We start from the raw sequence: 17724 nt of genomic DNA, 5'->3' as shown, positions 1-17724 counted from the left end.
TTGGAGTATTCTTAGCACAGTTCCTAGAGCCTTTCCCTCTTCATCTCCACTTCCTAATTTTCTTGGCTCCCTCAGTTTCAGCAAAATGTCACCTTCTGCATGAAGCCTTTCCAAATTCCCCTTAACATTAGTGCTTTCCCCCTGAAATTCTCTCCAATTTATCCTGTACATATCTTATTTGGTCACAGTTGTTTGCATGTTGTTTCCCCTATTAGACTGTGAGCTCCTTGAAGGCTAGGACTATTTTTGCCTTTCTATGTAACTCCAGTGCTTGGCACAGTGTCTGGTGCATAGTAGGTGCTTATTAAATACGTGTTGACTTAACTGACTCTGATTCAATAGAGCATATGAGGTTTGTGCAAGGAGGCAGAGAGTACTCATCAAAAGAGTAGCCAGGGCTCCTCCTCCTCCTCCTCTCCAGTGTGCCCTCCCCCTTCTCCTCCCACTTATATGGGATCTGGGGCTGCTGCAGCTGCTGCTACAGACTGCTCTGACACCAGCAAGACAGAGGGATGGAGACTAAGCAGGTGGCTTGGAACACCAGACTCAGGTGGAGGCATAAGTGATATCATTTATCCTTTCCTGCTGTTTTCCTGCCCCTTTCCCTCAATTATCAACAACTGAAAAAGAAAAGAAACGAACATGGAAGGATTTAAATGCTACTCCAAAAAAATTTATGTCTAACATGCCCAAAGTCGAGACAAGTCAGTTGTGAATAAGATGCAAGAGGAATGCTGGAAAACAAAGCTAGCCCTTATCAAAACGATAGGGAAAAAATGACGATGAACATGCTACAGCCTGGAATGTACCCCTGGATGCCAAGTTTGAGCTGTTCCACTCCAACAAGAGGACCTATATATAGTTTCTCAAAGTGATTGAACGACGTCAGAAGAGGATTTGCTTCTTTGCCACAAGAAGAAAACAAACTGGTGAGGTTTTTTCACTCCCAGATGTCTCAAGACAAAACTTAAGCAGGGAAAACAATGCAAGCCACAGAACCTCTGCTTCTCTTCTCAGCAGTCTGGCCTTGCAGGAGGTGGAGACATTTTGGTACTGGTCCACCCCTGAAACCTGGTTAATCATAAAGTGCATGGAACAGTATCGGATAGAATACAGAGTGCTTTGCTGGGGATGAAAGACATGTCTCAATAGCTTGACCTAGACCTTTTCAAGCAAATGGCACAGTTTCAGAAGGTCCAAGCCCAAGTGTCCCATACAAAACTCAACTTTGACAAACTCAAGAATGATGTGGGTCAAAAAGTGGATCTTCCTCCAACAAGCAAATGTAATCTCCTGTCTCATATGCTAATGAAGTATCAGACCACCTTGCTTCATTTTTTTGAGAAAATCTCACATATCATGACAGTCATCCGTGAGAGTTACAAAGTTCACTATGTTGAAAAACTTATATGATCCTGTAAGCAAACTAATTGAAAATGCCAAAAAGAAGAGTGCCTGGAAGGAAAGCACAGAAAAGGAGCCAGAGCAACCAGACCCATTGATATCATTAGATGAGGAAAACCCTAACAAGAAATCTACATACTTAACTGAGGATGGAAAGAACGCCTTTTCTGCCTTAGAAGGGGAATGTAACCATACTCCATGCTCAAGAGCCATTGATGAACTGTTGGACCAAAAACTAGTAGAAAAAGGCATCTCAGAGTCAGAAGTGACCCACAAGGATGACATGCAACTAACCACTAAATGAAATTCTCAACACACCTTCCCTGTAGGACAGGGCCTTCAACCAAGAGTGGACAGTTATCTTTGAGAATAAGCAGAATCCAGGCCCCACGGCCATGTCTGCACCTGGAAAGACAGAGCCCAAGCCACCTTCATCATCAAGTTTCCTCCCTTCAAAGATTCTAGACAAAAATATGCATGACTTAGAGTCAGCTCTACAATGCTAGAGAAAGAGCCCAGCCTTCTATCCATCCCAAAGTCAGCAGTGGTTCCAAAATTCACCAGAGTAGCACCAGCCCATCTGTGAAGGAACCTGAAAAGAACGCTCAAGACCTGATGGACTGGTTCAAACCATTTTTTTTTTTTGCTTTTTGATGAGGCAATCAGAGTTAAGTGACTTGCCCAGGGTCACACATCTACTAAGTGTCAAGTGTCTGAGGTCGGATTTGAACTCAGGTGCTCTTGACTCCAAGGCTGGAGCTCTAACCACTGCACCACCTAGCTGCCCCCTGGTTCAAACCATTTTGCTGACCTCTCAACCCATTGTCCAACTCATATGTAATTGAGAAAACAACAAGGAGCACAAATTTCTCAATTTTTAAATCTAAGGTGGATGGTACCTTGCAGGACACTGCTGTCACCACTTGCCACTTGGTGGTCAGACAATATCCTAGTGTGAACATTTCTCTGCCATGATAGAGAGACAGACAGACAGACACACACACACACGCACGCACACACACACACAGACACACACACACACACAGAGTATCCCAGGAGGCAATATGACCAAGGGTGAAGTAGGGGAAAGGTGTGTAGTGGTCAGTCTGACACGGGGGTCATGGTGAAGAGAATAGTTCTTCCACAGATGCTGGTTCCCACTACTGGTGAGTTGCAGGGGAGGAGTTAGCCCACCCTGCTAAAGATTGTTAACTCTCATCCATTACCATCAGAAGATAAGACAGCATGGAACTTCATACACACCAGCTGTCTGCTCTTTTGACAATGAATGGCCAGCAGCTGCCAAAGACAAGAAGCTTGTTCTCCCCCCACCCCAATGTCAGCACCATGGGGTAGAGCCAATCCAAGACTCCTGAATGTTGCCTGATGAATGAATGGATAAATGGATGAATGAATAAATGAACAAATGAAAAGTCTTAATTAAGCCATTATTTTGTATAAAGCACTGAGCTAAACCCTGGGGATACAAATACAAAAGCAAGAGAGTCTCTCCATAAGGAGCTTACATTCTGATAGAGGTAGGCAACATCTGTCCTGGAAATGTTGGGCAGGGAAGGGTATGTTATTGGCCTGGGAAATCACAAGGAAGTGAGTGGAATGCATTGACATGTCCTTTCCAAATGTAGCAATGATACCAATTTGATTAGAGTTTCTAGGGAGAGGTAGAAAGCTGGGCAGGGAAAACAGTTGGCATGAAGATGCTGTGGTCAACTGGATGGTATGTGAAGTATGATCTGGCTTAGAGTTTGTTACATAAACAATAGTGGTTTTGTGAATTTGCACTGCTAATTCATGAATCCACAGAGTTTTGTCCTGAGGTAAGAGATACAAAAATAAGTAGATTAGGTCCCACCCCTTCCCTTCAATGGCCTCTGGAAGTTGGGTGATCTCGAAGTGCAGAAACAAGGCATATGGAATCTATTAAAATGCACCAAGAATCTAAATGTGAGGCACACACCTGGAATTCCTCTGCTGGTGAGGCTGAGGCTGGTAGGTAACTGGACCTTGGGAGTCATGAGCTGCAATGATCTAAGCCAATGGGACATCCCCACTTAGTCTAGCACCAATACTTTGAACCTCCAAAAGTATAGAAGCTGTCTAAGGAGAGGTTGGAAACAGCAAACCAAAACTCGGTGCCAGGTGGCAGTGGGATTGGGCCTATGAGAGGCGGCTGCACTTTCACCCTGGGCAAGATAGGAAGACCCAGGCTCAAAATAAATAAATAAATAAACCTATTATAAGGAAGGCACTACCCTCAAGGAACTTAAATTCTGCTGGACAAATGGAATTATAATTACATAATTATAATATATAATTGGAACAGATAATTTTTCAGTGTAGCACCTAGAGATTCACCTTGGGGAAGAAGTACCTAGAATAACTATTCTAAGTTCAAGGTACTGTGAGGATGCACTCCATCATGTAGTGGAAAGCATGCTAGATTTTCAGGATAAGATTCAAATCCTGAGTAGACCATTTACTGCCTTTGTGACCTTGGGCAAGTCACAACCTCTCTGGGCCTCAGTTTCTTCATTTATAAAATGATGGAGTTGGACTAGATGATCTTTAAGACCCTGCATCTCTAAATCTTACAATCATCCCTAAACTATAGTTCACAAGTTCCCATGTTCCTACCAATGTGCTTGCTTTTTTTCAGTCATCCAGAGAATACAATTAGTTCAAAACAAAGAATTTAATGGTAGAAATAGATGACCTCTATTTCCTTGATTAAGTGGGAGTGTGCCCTGTATAGTTTTGACTTGGATAGTGCTTTGAACAGAGTAGGCTTTTAATAATTGTTGAGTTGAATTTAACTGAATTGGATTGGACATGGGTTGGCATGTGTAAATATGCAGTGTACCCCAGGGTGGGTATATGTGTTTTGTGTTGGGGGTGTTCAAAATTATCCAATCTACAATAAAAGAAACTGAGGCAGAGCTCCAAACCAATATCACTTTTATTAAAAGGTCTAGATGGCTCCCTCTACTGAAGTGGACCTCAGATCTTTCTCACAATCTGAGATGCCTCCTCTCTCTGAGGTCTTAGTTTTATAGTACTTGATACCCCTATAGAGAAGAGGCAAAGTAAAATATATAGTCTCATTGGTTGACTTGACCTTCCAGGAGAATCTTCAGATCATGTTTGTGAGAGAAATTATTATTTCTCTCATTTTAATAACCAATTATTAAATTAGGACTGAGGTTTTCCTTTTTCTATTTCCTCATTCAGAAATCAGCCCCTCTAAGTTATTCATCCAGCCTCTGAAGGACATTGCTGATAGATGAGATTGCTCAAATCCTTAGGGCAGATGCTTTTTGATCTTGAGTGGGATTCTACCCAACTAGGAGACCTTGCAAACAGAACTCAGTCTAGGTGAGATCTTGCCCATAGGAAATAAGCCCCTGTCCTTGAAGCCTTCCATTAGAATTTAGGATGACCCAGCTTATGAAAGGAAAAACCAACCCGCAGGGTCTGGGTAGGGAGGGATTCTTTTGCCCAGTTTGTTGGAGGTGGTTGAGTGTCATGATTAGGTCACATTCTCTGCAGGAGGAGCTAAAGATTTTTTGTTCATCTCCTCATTAGTATGTCCACTCCCTCATTGATTGTTAACCAGTCAAAGTTGATTTCCACCCTCAGGGACATCCCCTTTCCCAAAGGCTTTATAAGCATTCAGTGTCCCCCAAGTTTGTCGTTGGTCCCTGAGAATACCCCTGACCCCTTTTATTACTTATCTGCTAGCCACAATTAATAAAATGATTGTTATTTACTCAGAAATTTGTCTCTTGAACTTTTCACATATCACTTGCAATAAATCAGCTGGTTGAGGATATCCATATATGGGCAGAGCTGATGGTCTTTCATTAACTCTATGTTGGGCAATAGATTGGGAAACAGATTTGCAGGCAGCAATTGCAGACAGGGTCGCCCATTGGTCAAGTACTCAAAGGACCTGTTGGCCAAATGCCATTGGGCCATTTCCCCAGCAAAGGAATAACAAAGGTGGAAGTACATGGGGGGCTTTCCATGCCATTGAGTCACAACCTCCTACTCCTGCCACACTGAGCTTGGTCATTTATTCATCAGGCATTGGTTAAACAAGTGGATTCACTAGACTGACTAACTGTATATCAGTAGACAAGTACAACTAATAACCACCGTCTCTATGAAATCAAACTCAACTGAATAATACTAATTGGAAATAAACCAGAGGTCTAAATAAAATAAGGATCTAAATTAATCATTTCCCCCAGGAAGGAACCTCCCAGCTGCCCCATGGCTCTAGCTTGCTTTCCCCAGCAATGTTGGCCTGGCATGGTAAGTATGGACAAATGATGTAGAACATCTGTGGCTGTCAGTCTTGAGGATCCCACGAGCTGAAGTGATTCCCAGTGAACAGAATCAGAAACTGTCTGTCTTACAAAGGGGAGTCAAAGGATAAAGGACAAACAAAACCAAGTTGCTAGGTCCCATAGCAGGGACCAGAGAGCTCTGCCCAGCACTTCCTAGGTTGTCATTCTGCTTCCAGCCAACTAAAGGGGACCATGATAAATTCCTTTCCCACTTGACCCCTGTTTGCTTTCTTCCATATCATTCAAAAATGGTTTCCCTCTGCAAATAACTTTGACTTGCACCTGAGATCTTCTAGGGTTGAGGGGTAGTGAAAGGCAGGGAGGCATCTCCTTGAATTCTCACAACCTGGGGAAGAGTTAGCTTTGGTGGCTTTGTGAGTGGCTTGTTATATGACACTGAACTAGTGTATTATAGTGGAAGAACCTTCCAAAAGGATTTTGGAAGATCATCAGAGTTAGAGGACCTGAGTTCAAATCTACTTCTACTATTTACTCCCTGTTTGACTATGGTCATGTCATTTAACTGTTCTGGTTCTCAGTTTCATGATCTGTTAAATGAAGGGCTTTAGCTATACAATCTCCAAAATCCCTTCCAGTTTCCAATCTTATGCCCCTTAATGATGTCTCCTCCCTGGGACTCAGTTTTCCCTATTTGTAAATGGAGAGGTTCAATCAATAAATAAATATTTATTAAGTACTTATTCCATGCCTGGCACTGTGCCGGGTGCTGGAGATACAAACACAAAAGTGAGACAATTTCTGCCCTTAAGGAATTTATATGCTACTGGTTAGACTAAATGATCCAAGGTCCCTTCCAGCTCTAAATCCCATATACCTAAGTCAAGTGTTTTCTCTAGGTCTCATTTTTCTCGTCTTTTAAAAGGAGAGGATTGAACTAGATCTATGGTTTTTACGTAGTGATTCATGAATCATTTAGGGGTTTACAATGATGGTAAAAGGGGTTTGCACATAAACATTCTTTAATGGCACTTTAAGGCAGCAAATAATTGTACAACTATTTTACAAATATATTTTCCCTCTGTAACAACAAGCATGTGCATATTTGAAGTATTATAGGTTCATTTCAGCAATGATTTGGACCCATCACGACCATGTGCACAACAATTTTCATGTTTGTACAGTGATTACATCAAACTTTTACCACTTCTAAATGACATAGTATTTTCTTACTCTCAACCTGTCTCTCAGCCTGTCATCAAATTGTTTCCAAACAGCTACAGAGTTTGGACATTCCAGTGCATTATTTATACTGGGCTGAAGTAGCTCCCTCATTCCCCTATTACAGTATAATCATACCCTATTAGCTATTTAAGCACTTGATCAAGATGTTCTTGTAGTGCAAATGTCAGAGTGGAAAACCATAATCATTGGTCATATGCATTATGAGCCATCCTGAAGCCATTATGAACCATCACAACATCTGTAAAAACAAACCTTATACTGCCTCTTGTTGCAGTATTAAGGCTGTTCTATTTAAACTTATCTTTCACTTATGTTACTATTCATCTAACTGGTAGATTTGCAAATGAAGTGGTTGGCAACACAGATCAATTATTTAGTAGAATTTCAGTGAGAGGGTAGTGGGTTTGCCCAAAGGAAGAAGAAAAGAAAGTCATGTCTAAAGAGATTCATTACTTACAAAGAAAGGTTAGTTTCTATCTCTACTCCACACTCAAACTGCAGCTCTTCTTGGTTTCAACTCCACAGAACAAGATGCCCCTCCCAGGATAAACTGATCTCTTCAGATGGCATCCCCATGGTGCTAACTCAGCCTTGGATAGTCATTACTTTCCCATGTCCCTCATCCCTCTTCCCTCTGATTGATGGGTCAATCGTGGAGTACTAAACTCCACCCAAATCTTCCCTTTATAGAGAACACAACTGGACTTTGCAATTTAGTCCAGTCTCCATTTGCAGCTCTCTTTAGTTTCAGTTCCTTGGAATAAGCAAGGTATTGGCATTCCTTCCCCACCCCTGCTTTCTAGCTTCCTTTTATGTGATTTCTTCCTTTATTAGATTGTAAATTCCTTGAGGACAGGAACTGTTTTTCTTTTTCTCATTTGTATCACCAGTTCTTAGAACAGTGTTTGGCACATAGTAGGCACTTAATAAATATTCATTTAATTTAATATCCAAATATTGTTTAAAAATGAGGCAATATATGCAATTGAGCTTTATGTACATTTAACATTTACAACAATGCTTGTCATTAGCCAGTAGAAAAATAAATATTTTATATAATAATTAGCTATTTTCACTAAGTAGCTGTATCTTCTGGAGTCTGAGTGCCAATAAAAGCAGTGTTTAGCTGTGAAGGAGTGTTCTTATGCCTGTCTATTATTATGAAATAAAATTGCTTGGAAGAATACACATTTGCATCAATTGTATTGATAGAGTATTGTTATACATTTAACACATATTAGGTATAAAAATAATTTTTTGTAGACTTTTTAAAAAATAGCAACTCCAATGGATCATTGGCCAAAAACAAAAACATATCCAAAATAAGAATGTTGGAAAATGTGTTAGTGAGGAATCTTGAAATATTCATTCAGATTCAGCATACTGTGATCAAGAAGTTAATAAAAGTCATCCAATAGGTTACAATTCTAAAATAATACACAAAAATGTTTGAGAAACCTATATTACAATGGGTGTAAAAGAGGAAATACAATAAAGAATACATTAAATTTGTTTTTTCATTTCTTGGAAATAATGAATATATTTGACCACAATGTATAATTTGTGGAGTTCTTACAAACAGCAGCTTAAAACCTTCTCTTTTGTCTCAAAATTTACAATCAAAATATGAAAGCTAAGTTGCTAAGCCTGTTGTTTTTTTAAGTGGAAAGAACAAGATTTGAAAACACCATAGTGATTCATTTATTTCTATAAATAAGTAAGAAAGTAAAAAAGCAATTAAAACTTCATACATAGTAAGTTATCAAATTTCAAGAAATAAAGAAATTCACTATTGAAGAAATATTAATTTTGCCACGTGCCAAAGCAACTTTCAAGTGTATGTTTGAAGATGCTTTAAAAAAAATTAGAGATACCTGTCTCTAAAAATATCCGTCTCTTTGGATACATAATACATCTACTGATTTTTAATCAGTTATTATGCGAACCATTTTTTAAAGTGTCATTTACACTTTGCAATAAGATGAGAAAACTGATGTTTATAACTTAGCCATTTTAAGATGTTTGTAAGATATCTGCCTTGTAAAGCGGAAGAAAATATACTGGTTGGTCATCAGTTATCAGGAGGTACAAATGGGGAAGGCATTTTTATCTCATTAATCCATACTTTGAAGGAAAACAAATCAATATGCCTTCTTGTGAAATTTGCACAGATGGAACAAAATCAATGACTGGGAAATTTGAGGGCATTATTTTATGTATTAAAAAATTAATATAAATATAGTATACAAAACACACGTTTTGATATAAAAGAGAATGTCATGAAAATTCAAAAGTATGTTAGATGATGCTGTCAAAATAGTTAATTTTGTAAACTAAAGACCCACTAACTCTTAATTGCTTACCATTTTATGCAGAGATAGGCAGTGAGCAAATAGGATTGTTACGTGGCTTTCCCATGCCAGAGTTATTACTCATCTATATGAATTGAGAAAAGAGCTAGTTGTCTTCTTCACTGACCACCCTTTTCACTAGAGTAAATATTCAAATGATATGACTTGACTACAAAGATGAGCATATTTAGCAGACAACTTTTCAAAAATTAACAAATTCAATATGTCATTGTAGGGCGCAAATGCAAACATTCAATGTTCAAGACAAGGTAAAAAGTATGATTAAGACACTAAAATTTTAGAACCACATAATTGAGAACAGTGCTTTGTGACATTGCATAATTTCTTATTAGAATAGGAACTATCTTTGGATCAAGCTGTCAAGAAAGAAACAAGTGATTATCTGAAATTTTTAGAAGTGACTTTCAGTGACTATTATCCTGAAATTTTCAATAAATTAAATTGGATTTGCAACCACTTTGATATGCCTTTGACATTTCTAGATGCCAAATTAACAAAGGATGAAAAAATGATATTTAATTGACAAATCAATGGATATTGGACTACAAACATTATTGAAATATCACAGCCTTGTAAATTTGGGGGTAAAATCTAAAAATGTCTCTCTTTCTCTCAAGAGAGCTTGTAAAATTATTTTACCATTTTCCACCACATATTTGTATAACCAAGCAGTTTTATTTATTTTTTTAATCTCTCATAGCAAATCCCTTTGCACATGACTTTCATCATTGGTGGAGATTGATGCTTCACACCTGCATGAGGAATGGAATTGTTTAGTTTTAAGAGCAGACAGTTCTTGATCTTTTTCAGCTTCAAAAGAGAAGACAAATAATTCTAGATGGTCCCCAGGAAGAAGCTAACATGAACAGAATATCTCTTGAAGCTGGAAACCAGAATACCAGGATCTCTCTTCTCCCAAACTCTCATCAACTCCTCCCTTCACAAGTATAGAGTATTAAGTAAATAATCTCCACTAATGGGGAGAGTCCTATGCAAATGAACTTTGAGCTAAGGATTACATTCGTTTTAAGTCAAAATGCATAAATAAAGTCAATGCAGAGCCAGATTTAAGATTGTGCTTGACATCGAGTCAAAAACTGCAAACCTTTGTTCAGATGAAGAATCCAACAGTGAAATTAAGTTTATATATGACTATGTTAAAACTCTTTTAGGCTATAACTTATTTAATTAAAAGTGTTATTCATATTCAACAAAATTTGGAAAATAAATTTACTATGAAGTTTTGCAGACAATACTAAGAACATAAAGTCTTGCTAGATTACTTCTTTTAATTCTTACAGAATGTACCATATAAAATATTTGTAATTATTATATAATTAGAGTGGGTAGAGTACTGGGCAGGGTGGCAGGAAGATCTGTATTCAAATCCCAGCTAAGGTACGTATTAAATCACTTAAACTCTATCTGTCTCAGTTTCCTCAACAAAAAAAATGAAGATAATAATAGCACTTCCTCCACAGGAATATTGTGAGAATCAAATGAAATTATATTTGTAAAGTGCTTAGCAGAATGCCTGGATATAGTAGGTACTTAATAAATGTTTTTTTCCTTCCCTCCTTATAGGTAGAATAAAAGTTTACATTTTATAATTATGATTATATAATGCAAATTTTAATTCAGAGCTTTTGGGGGCAAAAGTTATTATAAGTACTTAATAAGTCTAAAAGAATATTATAAGTAGTATATTAAAATGCCCTAAAGGTTTGAAACATTTTTTTTGCTGTTGAAAGAGGTTCAAGAAACAAAAAACATTGGGAATCACTCAACCAAACAATTTCTAAGGGCACCCTTCTAGTTCTGACATTGTATAAAACCAGGTAAAAATTTATTGAATGGGTAGATAGGATATAAACCTTGAAAAACATAGGAGAAAAATTATAGAGCTCTAGTTCTCAACTGCACAGGGTGGTGGAGGTGCCATCAAGAAGGATGACCTTTGGATAAATAACTTCTGGGAAACCTGCGATGGCACAGGTGTAGTTTCTACAAGTACCACTAGATGGCAGACTAACATTGATAGGGCTAAGTAAGTTTTGAATGAAATAACTTCATTCAGGTTTTTGGCAGGAGAGAAAACAATAAAAGAGAATCCTGGCCCAAGAAAAGTTCGAAATTACAGGAGAGAACTTGGCCATATGTAGAGTGGCCAATAGAGGAGAGCTCTCTAACCCAGTGATCTATGATATGTTTGAGTAGAGGCTGGAGAACCACTTGTCTGAGAAATTCATAGGATGATAGATTTAGAACTGGAAAGGACCTTCAAGGCTGTCTTGTCTCCCTCATATCATAGACGATGAAACTAGAGGTTAAGTGACCCATCCAGAGTCACACAGCCAATAAGTGTCTGAGGTAGGATTCGAACCCAGGTCTTTCTGAGGTTGTTGGGAACTTCTGTATTGCTTAACTGTTTAGACGAAGATGAAGAAGGATCAAGATTTCACTTGATTCTGGAGATTCTGGAAGATATTTTTCTGTTCCCTCCTATGAACAAGGAGACATTTATCAGGAGCATTTGCCTGGCTAGCTTTGGGGAAGATGTCCAACCTTGACGTCACTCTTGCTATTTCCTTTTCTGGCTGCTGACTGGGTGCTAACCTCCGGTGTCATTGGTGTACCCCCAACCTGGCTCAAAGGGGAAAGTCCTCAGGGCCAGGTGCCACACCTCTGGACATGGTATGCCAGAACCAACTCTAATGGGCTAAGGCACTGACAGGCTTGGGGACCTAGAGGGACTCTTGGACAGGAATGGTTCCTATAAGAGAGAAGACAGGAGTCCCGGGGCCCTTTAACTTCCATTCTCTCTTTCCTTTGAATAGTTAACACTCATGAACCTATTCCTCAGGAGTCATTAAGTCACTGAATGCTAGAGTTGGCAGGGACTTTAGAGACTCTTTAGTCTAAACCACTCATTTTACAAAAGAGGAAAATGAGACCCAAAAAGAGATCCAAAAAAACCCAAAATGACTCCTCAAGGTCCCTTTTTACCTGAGGTCAAGGAGAGTCTGACAGGATTGAGACAACTCAGTAACAACAAAAATTCCTTGATTCTGAGTGTCTTTGTTTTCAGAGTTCCATTCTGCTGAAGAGTAGATTGTGGCCATTTATAGGACCCATACCTGCTGTTCTAGGAGGAGCGTCTAGGCTTCTTGAAGAACATGACACTGGATTCCTGTGGAAATATTCTCATTCTTTTCCGTGAATTGGTTTCCTGTTTACCTTCTCCATGCCTAACCCTCCTCCCAGCCTAAGTCCAAAACTCCAATAAAAATCAGTTCATAAACTGCCAACAGCTCCTGGAATAAACAACAGAACCATTTATAGCCTGAGGAGGCTTGTTGAACACTCCTCCCTCCCATACTGGGCTGGAGCCTCCTTATTCCTTTTTGTGGGGAAATCCCCTCTGAAACCCTATGCCCCACCCTCCACCATATGACTTTTTTAAAGTAAATTTTTTTATTGCAATCTTTCATCTTTATATCATCTACACTTCCTAATATAACCCTGCCCACTTAACCCCCTCATAGAGAGCCAATTCTTATAACAAAGAATTTTAAAAAAAAGAAAAGAGGGGAAAAAACAATTCAGTAAAATTAACCAAGACATCAAAAAGAGCCTGACAACATATTCAGTTTTCCACACTATATTCCCTCTGCCATTGCAAAGAAGGGGCACCTGACTTCTTATAGGACTCATTTAATTTCTTTCCAATATAGGACCAGTCAATCCATCTAATTAGGTCAATCTAGATATGAAAATTAGCCTAAATCCACAGTCACCCCCTTATGTACCTTCTCTACTCCCAAATGAGTTGATATTAAAGAAATAAGGTCATAGAGTAAATATGCCTTGTAATCAAAATGAGTGGACACTCCCTCCCTCTCTCCCTACCTGCCTGCCCTCCTCAGTGGTATCACACCTGAAGGAAAGATGGGTAAGAATGTAAGCTAGCGGACATATTTTCTATATCCTCAAGCCAAGCTACCTTGGCTTTCCAGTCTCTCTGTCTCCATCTTCCCAATTACATTGGGGTATATTCTTTAAGACCTCACAAGAATGCATATGTTCCCTAGGGCAAGTTACTCCATTTGTCTGGGTGTCAGTTTCCTCCCCTCTCAAAGATTAAAAGATAAATAGTAAAACTGACCAACATATCAACTGTCTGACAATATATGCAATTTTCCACATACACAGTCCTCCACCTCTGCAATTAAGAGACAGAGGTGCCTTTTCTCAACTCTTTCTTGGGGCCAAGCTTGGTCATTATAATTAGGCATTCAGGGTTTTTTTTTTCCTTTCTGTTCACATTATTGTGGACATGGTACATATTGTTCTCCTGGTTCTGCTTACTTCATTTTATATCAGTTCATATAGGTCTTCCCATACTTTTCTGGATTCTTAATATTAGCCATTTCTTACAGCCATATATTCAATTCAATAAACATTTATTAAACACCTACTATGTGCCAAGCACTGTGATAAGTCCTGAGGACACAAATAGGAAAAAGAGAGACAGTCCCTGCCCTTAAGGAGCTTAACAGATAATGGAGGAAGACAATATACAAAAGGAAGCTGAAAAGTAGGGAGTTGTTGGGGTGGAGAACCAGGAGCTATGGTGTTCCATGGAATCAAAACCAAGCAGAGCTGCTGATGGAAAATGTAAAGTTCCCTGCAAAGTTCTGAGCCCTCTATAAAGGAAGGCTCCAGCCGCCCAGTCAGAGGGGAGAGGCAAGAGAGGAAGTTGAGAAGGTATTGAGTAACAAAAACTGAGTCACTCATCATGGTGATGATATTTCAGGTGATCAGCTTATCTTGGGTGAAGCACAATGTTCCCTGGAGTTGAAACTAAGCAGAGCTGCTGATGGAAAATGGAGAGTTACCTATAGCATGTATGTATAATATGCAATATATTATATATGTAATAGATGTATATATTTTGTATGACATATGCATATATCATATGTAATGTGTATATATTTTGTACGACAGAGACATACATTATACATCTGGTGTATGTATATATTTTGTGTGACATACACATATATATTATATGGCTATACATTCCATTATATTCATGAACCATAATTAGTTTAGCAATTCCCCAATCAATGGGTACCTAACTTTGTTTCCAGCTCTTTGCTACTACAAAAGGTACTGCTATGAATATTTTGGTTTCTGTGGAACTGATCAGTTTCCAAGTCTTGTTTTTAATCTTCACAAACATCCCCTTCTCTTTCCTCGCATAGCTACTTTCCTAATTTAGGTCCTCATTAACCTGCTTCCAGGACTATTGCAATAGTCTCCTAATTGGTCTCCCTAAGTCTTTCCCCTCTTCAATCCATTCTCCACACAGCTTTCAAGGCATACAATAGACCAAATCACTCCCCTGCTCAAAAAGCTCTATTGCTTTTAGAAGAAAATATAAACTCTTTTATTTGACATTTAAAGCCTTTTACAAACTGGTTCCATCCTACCTTTCCAAGTTTATTGTAGGTTACTCCCCTTCCTGCATTCTATTATCCAGCCAAACTGACTTTTTCCCCATCTCTCACATGAGATGATGCCATCTTTTGCCTCCATGCCTTTTCATATGCTGCCCCCTATGCATACAGCTATGTGAGGTAGAAAGTACTAATACCCACCCTCTTCACCTTTGCCTATTAAAATCCTTACCTTCCTTCAAAACTGAGCTTAAGGTCCACCTTTTGTTCTGACTCAGATTCTTTCGTATAAAGCCAGAGATCTTGGGAAATCCAACCTGAAGTGATATAGTTGGCTGGCTGTACACTTCAGATATAGCAAGTAAGTGGACTCAAGTCAAGAAGCATTTATCAAGCATTTATCACATACTAGGCATTGTGCTAAGCACAGGGGATACAAAGAAAGACGAAAAATAATCCTTGCTTTTATGGAGCTCACAGTCTAACGGGGGAGACAACATGTAAACAACTATGTAAAAATAAGTCATATACAGGATAAACTGTAAACAGGGCAGGCACTAGCATTAAGGGAGATTGTCAAAGTCTTTTTGCAGAAAGGGATTTTAGCTGGGACCCGAAGGAAGCCAGGGAAGACAAGACACAGAGATGAGAAGGGAGAGGATTCCAGGGATGGGGGACAGGCAGAAAACACGCAGAGTTGGGAGATGGAACAGCAAAAAGGTCAGTGTCACAGTATTGCAGAGTATATAGATGGGAGTATGGGGTATGAAGACTTGAAAGGCAGGAAGGCACTAGGTTATGAAAGACTTTAAAGCCAAACAGAAGACTTTTTATTTCATCTTGGAAGTAATAGGTTGTCACTGGAGTTTATTAAATGGGGGTGGAAGGGTTTTGACATGGCCAGATATGTCTCAGGAAGATCAGTTTGACAGCTGAGTAGACAATGACCTGGAACAGGGAGGAACAAGGTAGGAAGACCAACCAGAACATTATTGTAACAGTCCAGGTGTGAGGTGATGAGAGCCTGTACCAGGGAGGTGGTGGTGTCAGAGGAGAGAAGGGAGTGATTAGAAGATGTTCCATAGGTAGAATGGACAGGCTCTGGCAACTTATTGGTTATGGGCTGATTGAGAAATCGAGGAAAACATCTGAGTTACAAACCTTGGTCACTGAACACTGAAGAATGGTGGTGCTCTCCATAGTAATAGAGAAGTCAGGAAGAGGAGAGGGGGTTTGGGGGAAAAGATAATGAGTTGGGGTTAGAAAGTGAAATGAATTTAAGATGTCTCTGGGATATCTAATTCAATATGTCTAATAGGCAAAATTAGCCTAAGGGGCAGTCTGCCTGGTTTTTGTTAGCTGGATGTGGTGTCTATGACTAAAGGGCTGTCTGCCAGCCCTTATTAGGGAGAGGCTCTAGCCATTATATCCCAACTGCCTGGAGCCTCTGAGATGTGGACTAAGGTGACCTGACGAGATAAACCCTAGGAAATGGTAAATATGAGAAATGCAGACTCTGGGAATAGAGACCAATAGAGTAACTTCCCTCATGGAGACAACACACACAAAAGAAAAACAGCCTCAATTAAGAACTGCTGGATGGCATAAACAAAACACGTCATCTTTTAGTTTGGTCAAAGGCACACTCGATATGTGTGCCCTAGCTGCATGTGTTCCCTTCGAGTGTGACTCTATGAGTGTCCACTTTCTCTGTTGATGGCATATGTTTTTACTGGAGAATGTGTCTTCAGATTTGGGGGACAGGTGGTCAATTCAGACTTGTCATGCTAAGCTATTTAAATTCCCTTTCTTTGAACCGATTGTATACTTGAGCTGATAAGAGAGGAAAAAATAAACATATCATGAGCTTTGGTGTTTGGTGGAGGTGTACCTACAGAAAACCTTAAATCTGGGATAGCTATTCTAGGGGTCCCATATATAGAGATGTCCTAGGCTATATACTCACTTCCTCCAGACACACCCTGGGTTCTTTAGGCAACCTTTGACCACATTGTAGGGAGGGAGATGGGAAGGAAGCCTTGCCCAGTATTGTGACAACTTGAGTCCTGTTCTCTTTAAGGGTCATATGAGAGATAGTGGCAGAAGTCATTCAGATTTTTGTCTTCTTAACCACCATCACCCCTAGGGAGCCTGAGCTTCTTTATGACTGATATTTAGGATTCTCAAACCTGTCCTGGTGCTTTGACAGCAATGAGGTATACAGAAGAAGTTTTAGGCAGGGTACCCTCCAGACCTTAGAGAATGCACCCCTTTATGATGGAGTACCCTAGTCAAGGGGCCCCAATAGAAAAATTACTCAGGAGAATAACGTCCATCCCACATGAACCCACAATCACAGACTAATGAGAAAATTAACCCCCTATATTTATAGAAACAGATTCAGAATATCACAGCTGGAAAATCCAATCCTCTCATTTAGTAGCTGGGGAAACTGTGATCCAGAAAGGGAAAGTTACTTGCTCATTGGCACCCAGCTAATTTGTCTTTTGGCTTTTTCCAAGAAGCAGGTTCTAGAAGGGAAAGACTGGGAGAGGCCTTCAGCAAAGTGAACGGGTAAACTTCTGAATGCACCAATTTGGTGGGGGAGGCTTCTTAAGCAGCCAAGAAGGGGAACAGGGACATATAATGGGCTACCCCTCACCTTGGGTCAGCCACAGGAGCTGCAAGTATACATCTCAGTTTGGCTCTCAGAAAGAGTGCTTGGGCATGGGAAGCCCTAGTGAAATCAGCTCCCAAGGCATTCCCCAAACTCTTGAGGGGGCGGGGTTCACATGAATGAATGAACAGCTTTATCCCTGTGGGTAAATATACCTAAATTGCCAGGTTCGTCTTTCTAAAAGGGTGTTTTTTACCAATGACATATGAGCCTGTGTGTGTGTATATAAAAATAAACTT

General features: G+C 39.5%; 1 pseudogene; it reads left to right on the top strand.

Moving 5' to 3' along the window:
- The first annotated feature begins 782 nt into the window (after nucleotides 1–782).
- Nucleotides 783–2099, top strand: LOC114048627 (annotated as a pseudogene).
- The last annotated feature ends 15625 nt before the right edge of the window (nucleotides 2100–17724 follow it).

This window comes from Vombatus ursinus, unplaced genomic scaffold, assembly GCF_900497805.2.
Source record: "Vombatus ursinus unplaced genomic scaffold, bare-nosed wombat genome assembly UNPS02014793.1, whole genome shotgun sequence".
NCBI classification, from domain to species: Eukaryota; Metazoa; Chordata; class Mammalia; order Diprotodontia; family Vombatidae; genus Vombatus; species Vombatus ursinus.
Note: the sequence above shows the minus strand (reverse complement) of the source record. Positions and strands in the feature narration are given on the sequence as shown.